Source organism: Caretta caretta, chromosome 2 (genome assembly GCF_965140235.1).
Source record: "Caretta caretta isolate rCarCar2 chromosome 2, rCarCar1.hap1, whole genome shotgun sequence".
In the NCBI taxonomy this organism is placed as follows: Eukaryota; Metazoa; Chordata; order Testudines; family Cheloniidae; genus Caretta; species Caretta caretta.
In genome coordinates, this window is record NC_134207.1 from 50,346,046 (window position 1) to 50,361,259 (window position 15,214).

Below are 15,214 nucleotides of genomic sequence, written 5' to 3' on the forward strand. Positions count from 1 at the left end.
TGTTACCATACACACTGTAAGGAGAGTTATCAGGTAAGATGAGCTATTACCAGCAGGGGGAGGGGGCGAGAGACTGCGGGATTGGAATTAATTGCAAACTGGATACAATTAATTTAGGCTTGAATAGAGACTGGGAGCGGATAGGTCATTACACAAAGTAAAACTATTTCCCCACGTTTATTCCCTCCATCCAGCCCCCACTGTTCCTCAGACGTTCTTGTCAACGGCTGGAAATGGCCCACCTTGATTATCACTACAAAAGGTTCCCCCCCCCCCCGCCCCGCTCTCCTGCTGGCAAAAGCTCACCTTACCTGATCGCTCTCGTTACAGTGTGTATGGTAACATGCATTGTTTCATGTTCTCTGTGTATATAAATCTCCCCACTGTATTTTCCACTGAATGCATCCGATGAAGTGAGCTGTAGCTCACAGAAGCTTATGCTTAAATAAATTTGTTAGTCTCTAAGGTGCCACAAGTACTCATTTTCTTTTTGGTAATGATAGTGTTAACCAAAACACCTTAACCCTGCCCTCTGTGCATTTGAATTCAGCCTTTATTCACATACTATTTTTATAATTCTCCTGGGACTTCTCCTGCAATCTGTGAACAGGTTGGAAAGTGCTCAGTGAGTGAGGCACCTATTCAATATTTATATTTTATCCTCACTCTTTAATGTGAGCGTCATTAGCTGCCTCTTATCCAATCCTTATGGGAAATAAAACACGAGTTTTCTGGAGTCCTACCTCACTAAAATACCCAGATTTAACACAGCTAAACCATGAATTAACTCTACTCTCACTCCACCCTTCCTCTGCAGATCCCGTCCATTCTGCCTCTCGAACTAGCATGGCAGGGGCTGCTGTCTGTAATTGCCCCCATAGAGCTACCTACACTAAGGAGACAGATGGGCTGGGAACCAGGGAGCCCAGAAATGAGTCTCCTCCTCTAAAAAGGAAAATAGCTGTAAGTCAGGAGGAGGAGATAAGAAAGTTGAGACCTCTGATCCTTAGGTTTTCTGTTTCCTTATTGTAGATAGCTCCATGGAGCAGAGGAAGGGATAAGGAATATATCAGAGATGCTCAGCTGTGTCTACCCCAAATTGTTCTTGAGGGGCTGATGGTCATAGTGTCTTATGGCCCATTGGACACCTGTTCAGCCAGCTGCTGTGTCTCCAGGATAGTGGACCATTTGGCCTCCTCCGTGTTTCCTTGATAGAGCTTTGTCAGCTTGTGAGACCCGCACTTAGGGGCATCAAGGAGGTAACCTCCACCCCACCTCTTTCCACCGTACTTCAAGTGCCATATGCATCCAGTCTGGATGGCCGTCAAGAAGCTCAGAACCAACACAGTTCCTCAGGAATGAAGCCCAGAATGGCTCTAGAACTCAGGCTGAGCTTGTGGGTCAGGATTTTGCTCAGTGTAGTTTTATAAAAGTGTATTTACAGTAACTCAGTAAAGGGAAGAATGCCTTTAAGTGTTTAGTTATGTAACAGTGATTTAAATATGAAAGAAATAGGTTTACTAATCTAAGCAATGCTAATCTATGGTAATAAATACACAACAAACAGAGCAGGAAACCAAACTACAAGAGTCCATGTTAGAGCAATGACCAGTCATGGAACAACAGACTGTCACTGGAAATATACTATAAGGAAAAAATACATCTGTGAATAAACAGGGCTATATCCTCAGATGTGGTGGGACCACTTTGTGCATCACCGGCAGCAGAATCTGGATGTGGAGACTTCTCTAACCAAGAGCTGGAGCGGCACAGTACCACCCGGTATAAAGGGAGTGCAAAGGTGAACATGATCCCGTTTTTGCAATCCCCCCATCTCTTTCCCACAGGACCCATGCTGTTTGGCCCTTACTCAGCCAGAGACATGACCCACTGTGTTTACTTCTTCAAAAATACACTTCTCCATAATCATCAAAATGGTTCAATTAGGTTGAAAGATTTGTTGAAAAGCTGGCCTGGCACTTTAGTAGTAACTGAGATAGACTGATACATGGGCTAAGGGAAGCTCTCTCAATGGCAGCAGCTAAGTGTGCAAATGCACTAAACCAAACCATACCATTGCAATTGCCATGGCAGCTAAGAGTTTTAATGCACTGGCACTAGATTACCTACCATCACTTCTGTATGCCCAGGAAAGGCAAGGACAAAACTGATTTGTTTCCTTTGCATTTACATGTAGATGTTTACACTACAGACTTAAGTTACTTATACAATGTGAATACACACAAAATCTTTCTCTATTTGCCCTGGGACATTTTTCTCATTCCTCTTCGAGATTCACTTTCTTTCTGCTGCCTGCTCATAGCCTTCTATAGTGATTCACCAATAACTAGGTGACTTATAATTTAATGAAAAAGCAAAGTTGTCTGAATTTATTATCTTTAAGCATGAAGTCTAGAAGTTGAACATAGCCCAGCAATGGGAAGAGGCTGGCTGAGGAAGCGAATTCTGAGCCTAAGGCTCTCCAATGAGAGAATACTGTCTGCACCTCTTAAGATGCCTATTCTCAGCCAGTGTAAATTGTTATAGCTCTAATGAAATCAATGAAGCTATGACAAATTTACACCAGCTGCAGAATGGGATATGCCCATTGATGTTTAAATCTAGGAACTGGTCCCATCTGGTCTCAATTTCCCCCAACAGATCGCAGGGGAAAAGACAGTCTCATATATAAATAAGAACTATACCATTTAAAGTTTTCTAGAGCAAGGCCACTGTTGTTGTGACTCTAAGGCCCAGACTGAATATTGTACATAAGAAATAAAAGAAAAATAAGAATCACTGTGTATTTTATTTCAGTACATACACCTGATACAGCATATACCATAATCAGAAGCTGCATATCTTCATCTGTTCACCTGTTATCTTTACTGACACTGAAACACATTGTATGGTGGTGCATTTATTAAACAAGCGTTGCAAATACTGAACATTTCTTAGAAAAATCTCAAAAGAGTCCTGCTAGCTCAAAATATAAAGGTCACTCCAGCTGTAAATTCTGACAGTGGAAGTTTCCAGATGGCAGTAGCCAATTTCCAATAAATTTTAATTGGTTTAATTGACTTTCTTGTTTACTAATTGATAGGGTGATATAGTTCATTTAAATTAACCCCAGTTACTGCCATAATTAAGCAAAGTTAAGCAACCCAAGGAAAATTTTAAAGAAAGGGAGGTGGGAGGAATGTTTCACATTTGACATGCTAGACCTGCTTGTCTCTGGCACTTTAGGGGGACATTTTAATTTCTGTTCACTCATAGCAGAAACAAAAGGTATCCTTGTTGACTAGGTTTAGGAGTGGAAAGAAGATGATACATACACATAGTATCATTTCATTACTGTACCATGTTAGAAGCACCAAGAATGGGGTGTGGGATGGTAAAAAGGATGACAGAGATAGAAAGAAGGGGCTGACCCCAGTTTGCAGGGCTTCCCAGTTCTCTTAAATAGGGAGGATTGGGGGAGGGAGGCTCAGACAGGGCAGTCCCAATACTACATGTCCTGAGGTTCTAACAAGGAAGAGAATCCATAACTTTAAGGGTCAGCCTTTCAGTACTGAGGGCCCAGTACTCTGCTATAGCCATCCTTGGGGAGTACAATAAAGCCACAAAAGAGCTAGTAGTGGCTGCCCAATCCTGGGGGACAGGCAGCAGTAATGGGGCTGCCAAAGTCCTGACCCTGTGTCTGCTCTAAATTATGCCTCTGTTGTAATGGCCTCCAGAAACGATCATCTGTCAGTTGCTATGCTTCAACCAGGTGTCCTCTTCCACTCAGGCCCCTCCTGACATGCCCCTACACTAGAGGCTGGGAGAGGGGTGGCACAGAGCTGGCTACATCCTCTGGCTGTTTAAATCAGTCAGCAATAATAGTTAGATCAGTTGCACCACTAAAGCAGCACTAAAGGATCCAGGATTGAGCCAAATTTTCCCAATACTGCCAACCCCAAGCTTTCATCAATCACACATTGAGACCCTCAAAATTATAATACTGGTTTAAAAACCATAGGATTTTTCAAAAATGCTGGGGTTTTGAGCCTTTAGGGTGCCCCCTCATCCCATTTTCAAGCTTTACGCTGAAACCAGGAGGGTTTTTTTTTTTAAACAAATACCTAGGTCCTCAGGAACATGCCTCAAAAAGATGGGCTTTAAGAGAAAAACACTAAATATGGTAAGATTTATGACCAAAAAAAAATCACAAAAGTTGGCAATATTATATATTCTGGAAGATCCATGTTATGATTGGCCTCACCTCCCATCTACACAAAACCTCTCAATGTAGTGTAAATGAGAACTCTGTATAATGCACCTATCAACATTGTATCTGAGCACTTATTAAATGGGGTTTGCTACACTCCCACACCAGCATGCTGCTTCCAACTGGAGCATTTAATTGACATGTTGGCAAGAAACACACGCACTACTTACAAAAACCAACTTGCGAGGCACCTTCCAGAAGCACCAAACTTGGATATGGTCACACTCTGCTCACCAGGGCTGTGCTCTTTTAACCTTCCATCAGAGTTTCAAACCTTAAAGAGAAAGAGCACTGAAAAAAATATAGCCTTGGCATCCCATCGAGTTTTGTGTAAACTAGAGACTTTACGCCCCACAAAAAGGGCTATCTTACATTACCGTATACATTATAATTTCTACAGTGCTACAAGTTCGACTGCAGAAATGCTAATAAGTGAATTCATTCAAGATTCTGCCTGGTACTGAACATCTCCAGGGTGGGAGGGGGGAAGGAAAAGGGAGGGTTGTGACTCTGTGTTTCCTCAACCCTCTTCACATGACTGGTCTCCAGCATAACTGTAACCAGACTAGAGGTCTCAGGAACTGTTTTTTAGTGTCCTGTAAAATGGGAGATACAGCCTATGTCAAGGCCCAGTTTAAAATACTTACCTTGTTTATAGGTAACAGTTTTTCAAATATAGACTTTTACTCTTTATACAGTTCTGTTTTCTTATTTTCAACTAATGTCCCTGTAGCAAAAAATCATAGCTAATATTTAATGTCCTAACTGCCAAGCTGTAAGGCAGGGAAAGGACTTTTGGAGTGCATCAATTCCCTGTTGAGGGAGAAATGATTGGATACAGCCTAAGGATATCCTTCCTCAGTCTCTCTGTATTTACAACACGCACAGATTTCCTATCTTTTGAACAAACATTGACAAGACAGCAAAAACAGCAATGAAATATACAGCAAAGAGTAACACTTTTAGAGCAACTGTCAGACAGTTGTCTGAAACACACACTTTCCCTATCTCTTGCACATAACCTGTGTGCCTCAACTGCACTCCAAACACATTGCAGTTCTTTTTGCTGTTGCTCAAGGGAGTATGTCTCCCTCAAAAACACCTGCGACATGGAATTGCTATGTCTGTGCATCTGGTTAACATATACTATAGCCAGTTTAATCATATTATTTTGAAAAGAACTTTTGCATCAAAAAATGAGCCAGTGCGGTAACTTGTTTAATACTCCACTATACCATAGACTGCAATGAGACACACATTTCACCCTCAATCATTCAGTGATGATAGTACTTTAGTACATCTTTTTTCAATGCATTATTTTCTCAATTTCTTCACTTTTGTTATATAACAGTATCATGGGAGAACCTATTATTTAAGGAACATGCTACAACATAATGCTATCTTGCTTGTCTTGCAGAAAAGTGTCCATCATATGATTGATCTGTGACCAAGAATAATATTGTTGGTACTAGTACAAGAAACTAGTACACCTGATGTGTCACCAAGCAAAATGATTTATTGTAGCTTCTGAAGGGTTTTACTATTTGATCCAAAGTTATGTAAGTGGAAAACATGTCTCAGTGTTCAAGTAGATTTTTATCCAATGTCTTCTATTTAGACTTAGATGCAAGAGTGAAGAAAGAATTCCATCTGGTTCTATCATGATAGATGCTCAAGTCATATCATTCATTGACAGGATCACTTTTAACATTTCATTTACCTGAATTCCACTAACCATTTGTATGGAGGAACATCAAAGGACAAAACTGTCAAAGATGACTTAGGATATTGAGTGCCTCAATTTTTGGGTGCCCAACTTGAGATACCTTAACAGGGCCTAAAATGTGCTCAGCACTTTTTCAAATTAAGACTCTTTTAAAGTATTTAATGTTGGGCACTCTTAAAATTGAGCCACCCAGAATCTTGAAAGTCATGGTCAGTTGTGTGTGTAAATGTAACTGCTATCCCACTGCTTTCTAACCTCCAACAACTATGTTTTATGCCTGCCATGTTTGTTCCCCTAGAGACTATGTTTAATTTACTCTTTACACTTGTAATCCCGCCCCCTCCTTGTATGTTGTCTTCTGACTCTGTTCCTCTATTCTGTCATCTTATTCTGAAGTCTCATACCCCCAGGAGCAGTATTTCCATTTTATTAATTATTATGTATTTGTTAAGGAATGGCATTGTACATGACATGAAAACAAACAAAGACCCAAATAAGTCACCACCTATCTGACCCACAGATTGCCTGAATGCAAGTGTCTCAAAAAGTCTTGATGATGCCTACAGAGGTAGCTCTCCTTTTCTCACTTCTCCCCAGACTCCTCTGTTCTTCATCATTTTGATACTATCTGCTCCTGCTCCTTCCTCATCCTTCAGTTCCCCTCCGTGTTCAATTCCCTTTCACAATCATTTTTTTAAACCTCCTGAACTCTCACACCTCAAACCTTTCCCCAGTCTGCTCTGCTCCTTTTCTCTCCTTATCCTTTTCTACCACTTCTTTCTTTCCTCAGCTCAACCCTTGTTTTCTTATTCTCAATACTTCTCTTTGGCAATTAGGATTGCCACAATTCCTTCCAATTCCCTGTCACCCCTTCTTGTCTTTCCAAGCCCTTCCCTTGCTAAGGATAGAAGTGGGAACACAAATCATTGTTTTTGCATTCATCCTTGCCCTCCCTACCCAACAAAGTTTCGCAATACCTCTATCATTCCTCAGCCATCCAGCACCCTATCCATATACATCTCCCATCCTCCTATTATGTTCTGTTATGCTCCCCTTTATTTTAGCCACTGGTGATTGATTTTCTATGCTAAAACCTCTCCTCTTTGGAGTTCCTTAAGGTTATTTCCTTCACCCTCTATTCTTTTCTACTGACTTCTTACTTGACATCTTGGGTGAAATCCTGGCCTAAGTGAAGTCAATGGCAAAACTCCCATTAATTTCAATGGGGCCAGGATTTCATCCCTTGAGCCAAGACCTTGCTTATGCCAGTATGAATTTGGTCCTTTAACTTGAACCTCAGCTACCTATGGTCTTGAACATCACCATTTTAGGATGATGATGCAAATACAATCCATGACATTATACCTGGTACCAAAATGTTCCTCCTATGAGAAGGCTGTGAGATAACATTCATGAACACAAATATCCAGTTTCCACCTTATTCTTCATCATTTACTCTAATTTACTTCCTTAAACTAGAATGATAATACTAATAATGATGAAGTCAATACTAATTTTATTGATACAAAACCCACCAGGGACATAAGTGCTTGACAAGACACTGGCTCTGCTCCTGCTCCCATTAATTTTAATGGAAGCAGGACAGACTATTAAAAGTAAAATTCTGTTCAGATCTCCAAGACAGATAATCTTCAGTTTCCTGCACAATTCAGCTGAAGAATTTACTCTAATGTATTAAACCTGAGTGTCCCTGTAAATGGCTCGCTGAATTGTTTTCATAGAGGAGCTCAAGGTTATTAGCTATCAATTCAAAGGAAACCTCTGCATCAATCACAAAGCAGGAACACAGACAACTTCTTTACTTGGGGAGCGGGAGCAGAGTTAAAAAATAAAACAGCTGTTCAATATCATTTCAAGGAGTAGTTTTGTACCATAATTAAATTTGTCCACTCTTTATAAAGTGAGATAAATGAGCTTCTGTTCCAAACTCAGTATTTCCTTTAGTTATTAATGCAATCTCTATTTTAGGGGAGGGGAGCATACAGCCTTCACCCCCCAAAAAACAGTTATCTATACCCACACAAGATTTCACTAAATCTTCTTGAAAGAGGAGCTACAAAGTAGCCCTATAACTATATTTATACTTTTTCAGACACTTATTTCATAAGTAAATTTACATCTATCTTGTTGCGTGCTGAGTGAAATCTTGTTGTTGGCCAAGTTAAAACCACAGTGAGGTTGATGGGCTTGAAGGCACCTTTTCCATTAACATAACTTTAAGGATAAATTAATCACCACCCAATTTAAGACAAAAGGATCATGCAAACCCACCCAGGAGTTTTAGACCTGGTTGAGCAGAGGGACGTTTACTGAGTATCATTACTTGCATGGGTAGCACAGAGACAGACTCAGAGGCAGGCAGAAAAGCCACGCCACAGCCTGTAAGCCCAGTGTGACCCTGAAGGAGCCTGGGTCACAAGACTGCATCAGAGAACATACCAAATCATCATCAATTTCTACTCCTAACTGGAACATCCCAAGCGCCCCAAACTTTGACTAGTTGCTCAGGTCAAAAAGGGATAATGGCATTTTTCAAGCACAGTTACATTAATTCTATTTATTATTTTTATTGCAGTAGCACCTAGAGGCTTTAATCAGGTTGGGACAGCATTGTGTTAGATAGTGCACAAACGTATAGTAAATACCATTCCCTGCCTCCAAAAGCTGATAGTCTAAAAAAAGAAGACTTGGACATAACAGGTGAATGAAACAAACAAGTGGGTGAAGAGGGGAGGGGGTAGAGAAGAATGCTGGTGTAAACAAAACTAGAAAACTTCAGTCTGGACTGACTAACTGTGTGCACAATTCACATCATTCTTCAATCATCTTCCATAAAGTATGCTATGGCTGATCTTTTAGGACCTAATCTGAAGCACATCAAAGTCTATGGGAGACTTTCAATTTACTTCAATGGACTTTGGATCAGGCCTTTAATCATTTCTCATTAATGCAAAGTAATTAGGCACAAGGAATAAAATGGTTCTTCTCTGGGTAGTCAAAGCACTAGGACTGCAATTAAAGTTTGGAATTTCTCTTTACAGCTGTAGGATGTGGATGTTCCAAATGTAATGAAAACACAATGTGTTATACATGCAAGTGCATATGTGCTATCACAAAATTTAAAATGTTTGTTAGCATAGGGCACGTATTGCTACGTAAATAGAAATTGGAGCATATGGTTTAACCAAAAAATGTGCTTCAAAAATGATAAGCATGCGTATGTCTTTGCTTTATCCATACACTCCTAAAAGTGTTCCGCTCCTACTAGAAAAGCCACAGCTTTACACTCACAACACCAGCCTCATACAATGTTGACTATCCTCCTCTGAATTCTAGCATTCTGTTATGGCATACTGAAGTTTTTCAAGTATTTCTGGTTTTGAACATTGTTTTCAACATGAAGAAAAGGAGTACTTGTGGCACCTTAGAGACTAACCAATTTATTTGAGCATAAGCTTTCGTGAGCTACAGCTCACTTCATCCGATGAAGGTGCCACAAGTACTCCTTTTCTTTTTGTGAATACAGACTAACACGGCTGCTACTCTGAAACCTGTTTTCAACATGGAGACCAACCCTGACACATGAATATGCTTCTGAATATTCCTTCCAGCGTTCCTTCTAGATGTTTTTCATCTTTGCCCCCAGTAAGACTCACATAAATTGGCAGAAACAGGAGGGTGCCTGGTAACTTGGGGAAACAGAGTATATTCCTGTCCTGTTTGAAATTTACAACCAGCAAACTGCTAAGCTTTAACATATTTTATTCTGCTATGTGGAAAAAGCCATTTTTCTTTTAAAAGTTGGGGTGATGGAGGTGCTGGTATAACCTAAGGAACAAAGTACACTGAACCACACCTCCTCTTTAATTACTTTCATTATTTAAACTCTATGAGGTCAGGATCATGACATTTTGAAGTTTTACTATGGAAAAAGAAGAAAAATAAATGGCATCAGCATATATTTTTGCAGTTAAGAGACAATACTCCAAAAGCTCCAAGGCCAGCATCTTTACCCACTGAAAGGCAAGGCAAAGGTTTATCTGTCATTGCAAGATTTTTGTCTAACACACACTACAGTATTATTCCTGGAGGACCTAAGTAAAAAATCTGTTCTCTCACAAACAACAATTGCTGGCATGGATCGAAAATTAGGCCAGCTAGTCTCACAAATGAATAATTTGGAGGCATAAGAGGTAGTGGTGAATAGAGTGTGATGGAGATGGGGATAAAATTAGAAGCCTATAACAGCAAATGATAATCACGTATCATATTCCTCAGACAATTCTGAAGAAAAGAGAACTCTATAATTAAAGACAAAGTCTAAAACATAAACCACATTCTCTCACGCTCACAGTATTATAATCGTAGCTCTGCCAACCAGTAAAGAGGGCAGGAACCCTGTCTTTTAAGCTAATGGGTGGTGAAAATATTGCAATTAGAAAGTAGATAGTTTTTCTGTGTCTAAGAAATGTGTGTCTAGACCTGCATTTTATGCTTGCCACAAAAACAGGTTTCTTGGATAGCCGTTCAGTGCAGTAGCAGTAGACCATTTGGTAGGAAAATCCTGAGGAGAATCTACTTTTCCATAGAGAAAACAAGCAGGAATTAATTCAAGAAACTGGAGGCAAAAACAACATAGTGATTTTTCATTTTTAAAGAAGTGATATAAAAATGGTAAATGGGAAAATAAAGGAACTGTATTTCAGTTCTAGCTACCCTCTCAACACATGACCCCATTTGAAAAATATCCAATCTAGCCTAAAACTGAACTGGTGTCCAAAAATTGTCCCTGCAAAAATATCTGAAAAATATCCTGGTGTAATATTTTTGGGGGAGTACATCAGCAGAATGATGGCTGGATTGGAGCAAGCAACCTACATATAAGGATATGGCAGATTCTGATTCCAACCTTCCTATAACTCTTTAAGGATGAGTAGTTCCATATTTATCATACTTACTGATTTTATTAAAGTTACTGAGTCTTTCTTGTTTTGTTTATTTATTTATTGTATAATCATTGCATCTTCTTGGACCCATAAATTTCAGATTTAGTACATTTAGAATGGGAATGCCATTGCTGATTTCTTTGATGAGATTTCCAGATGAAGAGGTTCCTTGATAAAATATAAACATCTCAAATTATTATTTCTGTCAAACTCTAGGATTCGTGTTTCACTTCTGCATATCAAGAGGACAGAACATATAATACGAGGGCATTGTTTGGTTTACAGTTTTTATTATTATTTTTCTCTATGTATGGCTCTGAAATTTGATCTGATTCGCTCTTTAAACTTAAAGAAACACAGGAGGAGATAAGATAAAAGGGTGATTTAACATTGAATGAGGGACTTTAAGTAACATCTCTGGGAATTATATTAGGTGTTCATGTGGAGTTTGGTTCTGCAAGATGCCAAATACTTACAGCTACAGAAACCCTGGCAGGATTGGGTTCACACAGTCTCTCTCAAGAACTGATACCATTTCCCAACTAAACAGTTCACATTTTCTATGATGTTCACTAAGCATATTAAGAAAGCTAGTCTTCTATGTACTTTGAAATACCACATCTTTCAATACACATAAATGGCTTCAAATGTCACTGATTTATGTTTGTAAAAAAGCTAGACAATTACAGAAACTGAACACAATTATAAACAATGCATGTAGGGAAACAGAACCCTTTGTCCTATGCATACAGCAAAATACCCCTAACAAGAGATAAATTTTAAAGAAAGACCCACTTACTGATAAAGCCCTTAATTAAATATGAATGTATGCAATGTTATGACTGTATGCAAGGAACCAGAAGAAATCTTCTCTGCATACATAAAATTAAGTTAACATACTTTGATCCTTTTAACAATAAATTTTAGATTTATTTATTAAGGGTTGGCTGACAGCATGATATTTGGGTAAGATCTGAGATTCATAGACCTGGGGATAATTGTCCTGTCTTTTGGGATTGGAGAACCTCACATATGGTGAATCAGGTTTTCAGTAACCCCTCACTATAGTAGACTTTGTTGTCTAGATGGAAGCCACGTGCCAATAGGAGAGAGTGTTTGGCTTCTTGTTAACCAGTGTGGTAGTACAGAAGCTCTTTGTTACTGGCTTGGTAAATATAATTATAGAATAAACCAGCAGTTTTGGGGATTATCTTACTTATTACTTGCAGTCTGCCCTGAGTGTGGCATTCTTAGTGTGGCCCATCCAGGTACCTGGTCACAAGCCCTATCAGTTAGTTTTAATCAATGTAGTCAGTCTTCTTTTAATTCATATAGTTTGCAATACACTCTTTGGAAATATTTCTCTCTTACTAATTTTGACCTTTCCTTAGAATATTAATTGTTTCTTTGTTTTGCTAGTTGAAGTGAAATCAGTGGGTTTATCATCACTTCCTTGTTTGTGCAGAAGTTAAATGTGATGGTACAGCTCAGTTGCAAAGTTAACAGGAGTGATGAAGCGAAAGACAAAACACTTAACCATTGTGGGCCATACACCAATGTTATAAAATAAAACTATTCCTGAATTATGTAGTGTTGACAACTCTCGTAATTTTATTGGGACTTTAATGACATTTGGTGTTCTTCTTAAAACCCCAGCTCTTATGGTCAGCAAATTGAAGGATAATCTGTTTTTTTTTTTTAAGGTAAGTTTCTAGCCATTGTGGATGCAGAGAAATCTTGAAATCATGGGTGCACACTAAAGACTCAGAAACCAGACCTCCTGGCTCTGCTACTTCTGAACACATCCAGTGCCTGGGAATTGTCTGCACGACTTATTCATCTAGTGTTGTACTTTGTCTGTAATTGTGTAACAAAGTGACTGACTGTCCATCCCCTAAATATCTGTCTGATGGGACCATTTCTCTGGGTGGACATGAGCTCTGTTCAACTAGTCTGCTTTGGACATGAAGTGCTCTCAGCGACCTGCTGGGATTTTATTCAGACCAAACACAACAGAACAGATGCGTCTTTTGGAAAGGACAGGATGCTTTTGGTGGCCTTCCTCCCACCAGTTCACATGCTACTGCCAGTGGGTTGTTGGCTTTGATTTGGACATGGAGATGTAGGCAAGACTTCTGTAGGGGTAAGAATGTTAGGTGGGTTAGATTAGATGCCTTCTCTTTGACTGAGACTGGAGACTGCATGCACCCATTCTCCACACGAGTTGCAGGCACTCCTCAGGAAAGCACAATTTTTAGATTATTTAAAACATGTTCATAAACCTATGTTATACAGGTTTCATAAGAGGGTGAAAACACAATGCATCACAGTTATTCACTAGGGGCCAGAATGTGCTTTGTTCTCACACTGGTGTACGAGCAAGGAACTTCCTTAGCCCTCAAGGGATTTGGATTTTCCCCTGCATGGCCACTTCATAACTGCTCACCTCCACCCAAACAGTAGAACTCTTCAGCTGCACAGTGGCCCTTCCACAGCTACAGAAACCTAAGATGACAGTTCAGCAAAGCACATAAGTATGTGTTTAACTTTAAACAGCTGAATAATCCCACTGAAATCAAGTGGACTAAACAAAGGCTTAAAGTCATGAATGTGCTTACATTCCTTGCTAAATTGTTTCCTTTATGAATTTCACCCTAAATTATTAAAATAATTAGCACAATTAGATGTTAATGTATTCCATTTAATAGTTTAGATAAAGAAAAGAATTCACTAAGCCATCAGTAAAACAACTGAACAGTAATTTTTTTTAGTCTGACACTGTCTCAGAAGCATGATGGTTCAGTAATATATTTAGTTTATCAATTCCAATTAAGTTATTATCAGAAAGAAAGAAAAGAAAGAAAGAGAAAAAAATTTGAACCTACAGATCTGTCTACATAAGCTCCAGGGAAACCAGTTCAAGTCCATCATAATTGTTTTAATAGGTTCAATTTCAGAATGCCTATTTATAACAAGCCTAACAGTTTTCCTTTGTACAATCTCTAACTTATTAATTAGCATCAACTTCACAGGTTCCCAAATGGAAAGATTATTTTATTATAATATGAAAGATTAAAATGCCAGATTTTTAACCATTTTATAAGCAAATTTCCAATCTTATTTTAATCCAAGGAAGACTTGTGAGAGTTGTTTTAGGAATGCTGATGCTGACTGTTCTAAATCAACTATCAGTAGGATCAAATATTTATAGTCCCAATTTGTACTGCCTCTTCTATTTAAAGCTTTACAGCTTTACTTTTTGCCCAATTAACCTTTCTGAGACTGATATTCAGGAATTTCCTGTGTCATAGGGCATGTCTACACTGGCAAGTTTCTGTGCAACAAGTTATACCACTTTTATTAAAGCACTGGAATTAAACCGCTGTTGTGTATCCACACTGTGCTCCTTGTGATTGTGGAGCGCATCCACATTAGCAGCTCTTGAACAGCAAAGAGAGCAGTGCATTATGGTAGCTATCTCACTGTGCAACTGGCCCCAGGGTGCTTTGGGAAGGGTTTGCAATGCCTCATGGGGCAGGCACAGCATCACATGATGCAGGTTTCCCAATCCCATTGTTCCATGGGCATCCTCCTACATGGTGAGCTGCTTTTCCAATGAAGTGGGGGATGGCAGAGTGTGTGACAGGGAGTGTGTGTGTGTGTGTGTGTGTGTGTGTTGGGGGACAGAGTGTGTGTCAGCATGCTGTCTTGTAAGTCCAGACAGCAACAGGAAGCAACCAGTCCTGAGGCAGGGTGAGGGGGAAACCCCAACATCAGCCCCTGCCTCCCTCCCCAGCTCTCTGGACAGCACTCTCTCTCTCACACACACACACACACACAGACACAGACACACACACCCCGCTTCTGTGTTCAACAGCATGAGCATTCCAGATTAATGGTTTGCTTTGTGTCCCGGAGCAGATCAGCATAGCACACAAGAGCTGTCAGAAATGGAGCTTTGAAAGGGGAGGGGCTCAAGCCTTCAGGGCAGCCAGCCGAGTTCAAAACAATGAGCAGAGCGGCACTTGAGCGATTACGGAATACTTCCAGAGGCCAACTGATTGCTTTCTGTGCTGTAATGTGTTTACACTGCCAGTACAGAATTGGAGCCTCTGCCCTATAAGGCTTACGACTCTAGTTGAGATGGGTTTTTTGCAACGCTGCAACTCAGGAGTTCCTGCACACAAAGTGGCCTGGCATCGTGTACACCTCGGGAGTTACAACGCAGAAAGCTGCTTTCCTGTGCAGAAA

At 39.8% G+C, this 15,214-nt stretch overlaps 1 protein-coding gene across 9 annotated transcripts in view; it reads right to left on the bottom strand.

Moving 5' to 3' along the window:
• Positions 1-15,214, bottom strand: part of RALYL (RALY RNA binding protein like) — a 643,381-nt gene that overhangs the window by 507,977 nt on the left and 120,190 nt on the right. For 2 of the 9 annotated variants that reach the window (XM_048841091.2, XM_048841085.2), the window contains one exon: positions 4,441-4,544. The exons of the other annotated variants lie outside the window; for them this stretch is intronic. The gene's annotated coding sequence lies outside the window, so the exon portion shown is untranslated. The remainder of the gene's footprint in view (positions 1-4,440; positions 4,545-15,214) is intronic. 9 annotated transcript variants of the gene reach the window in all.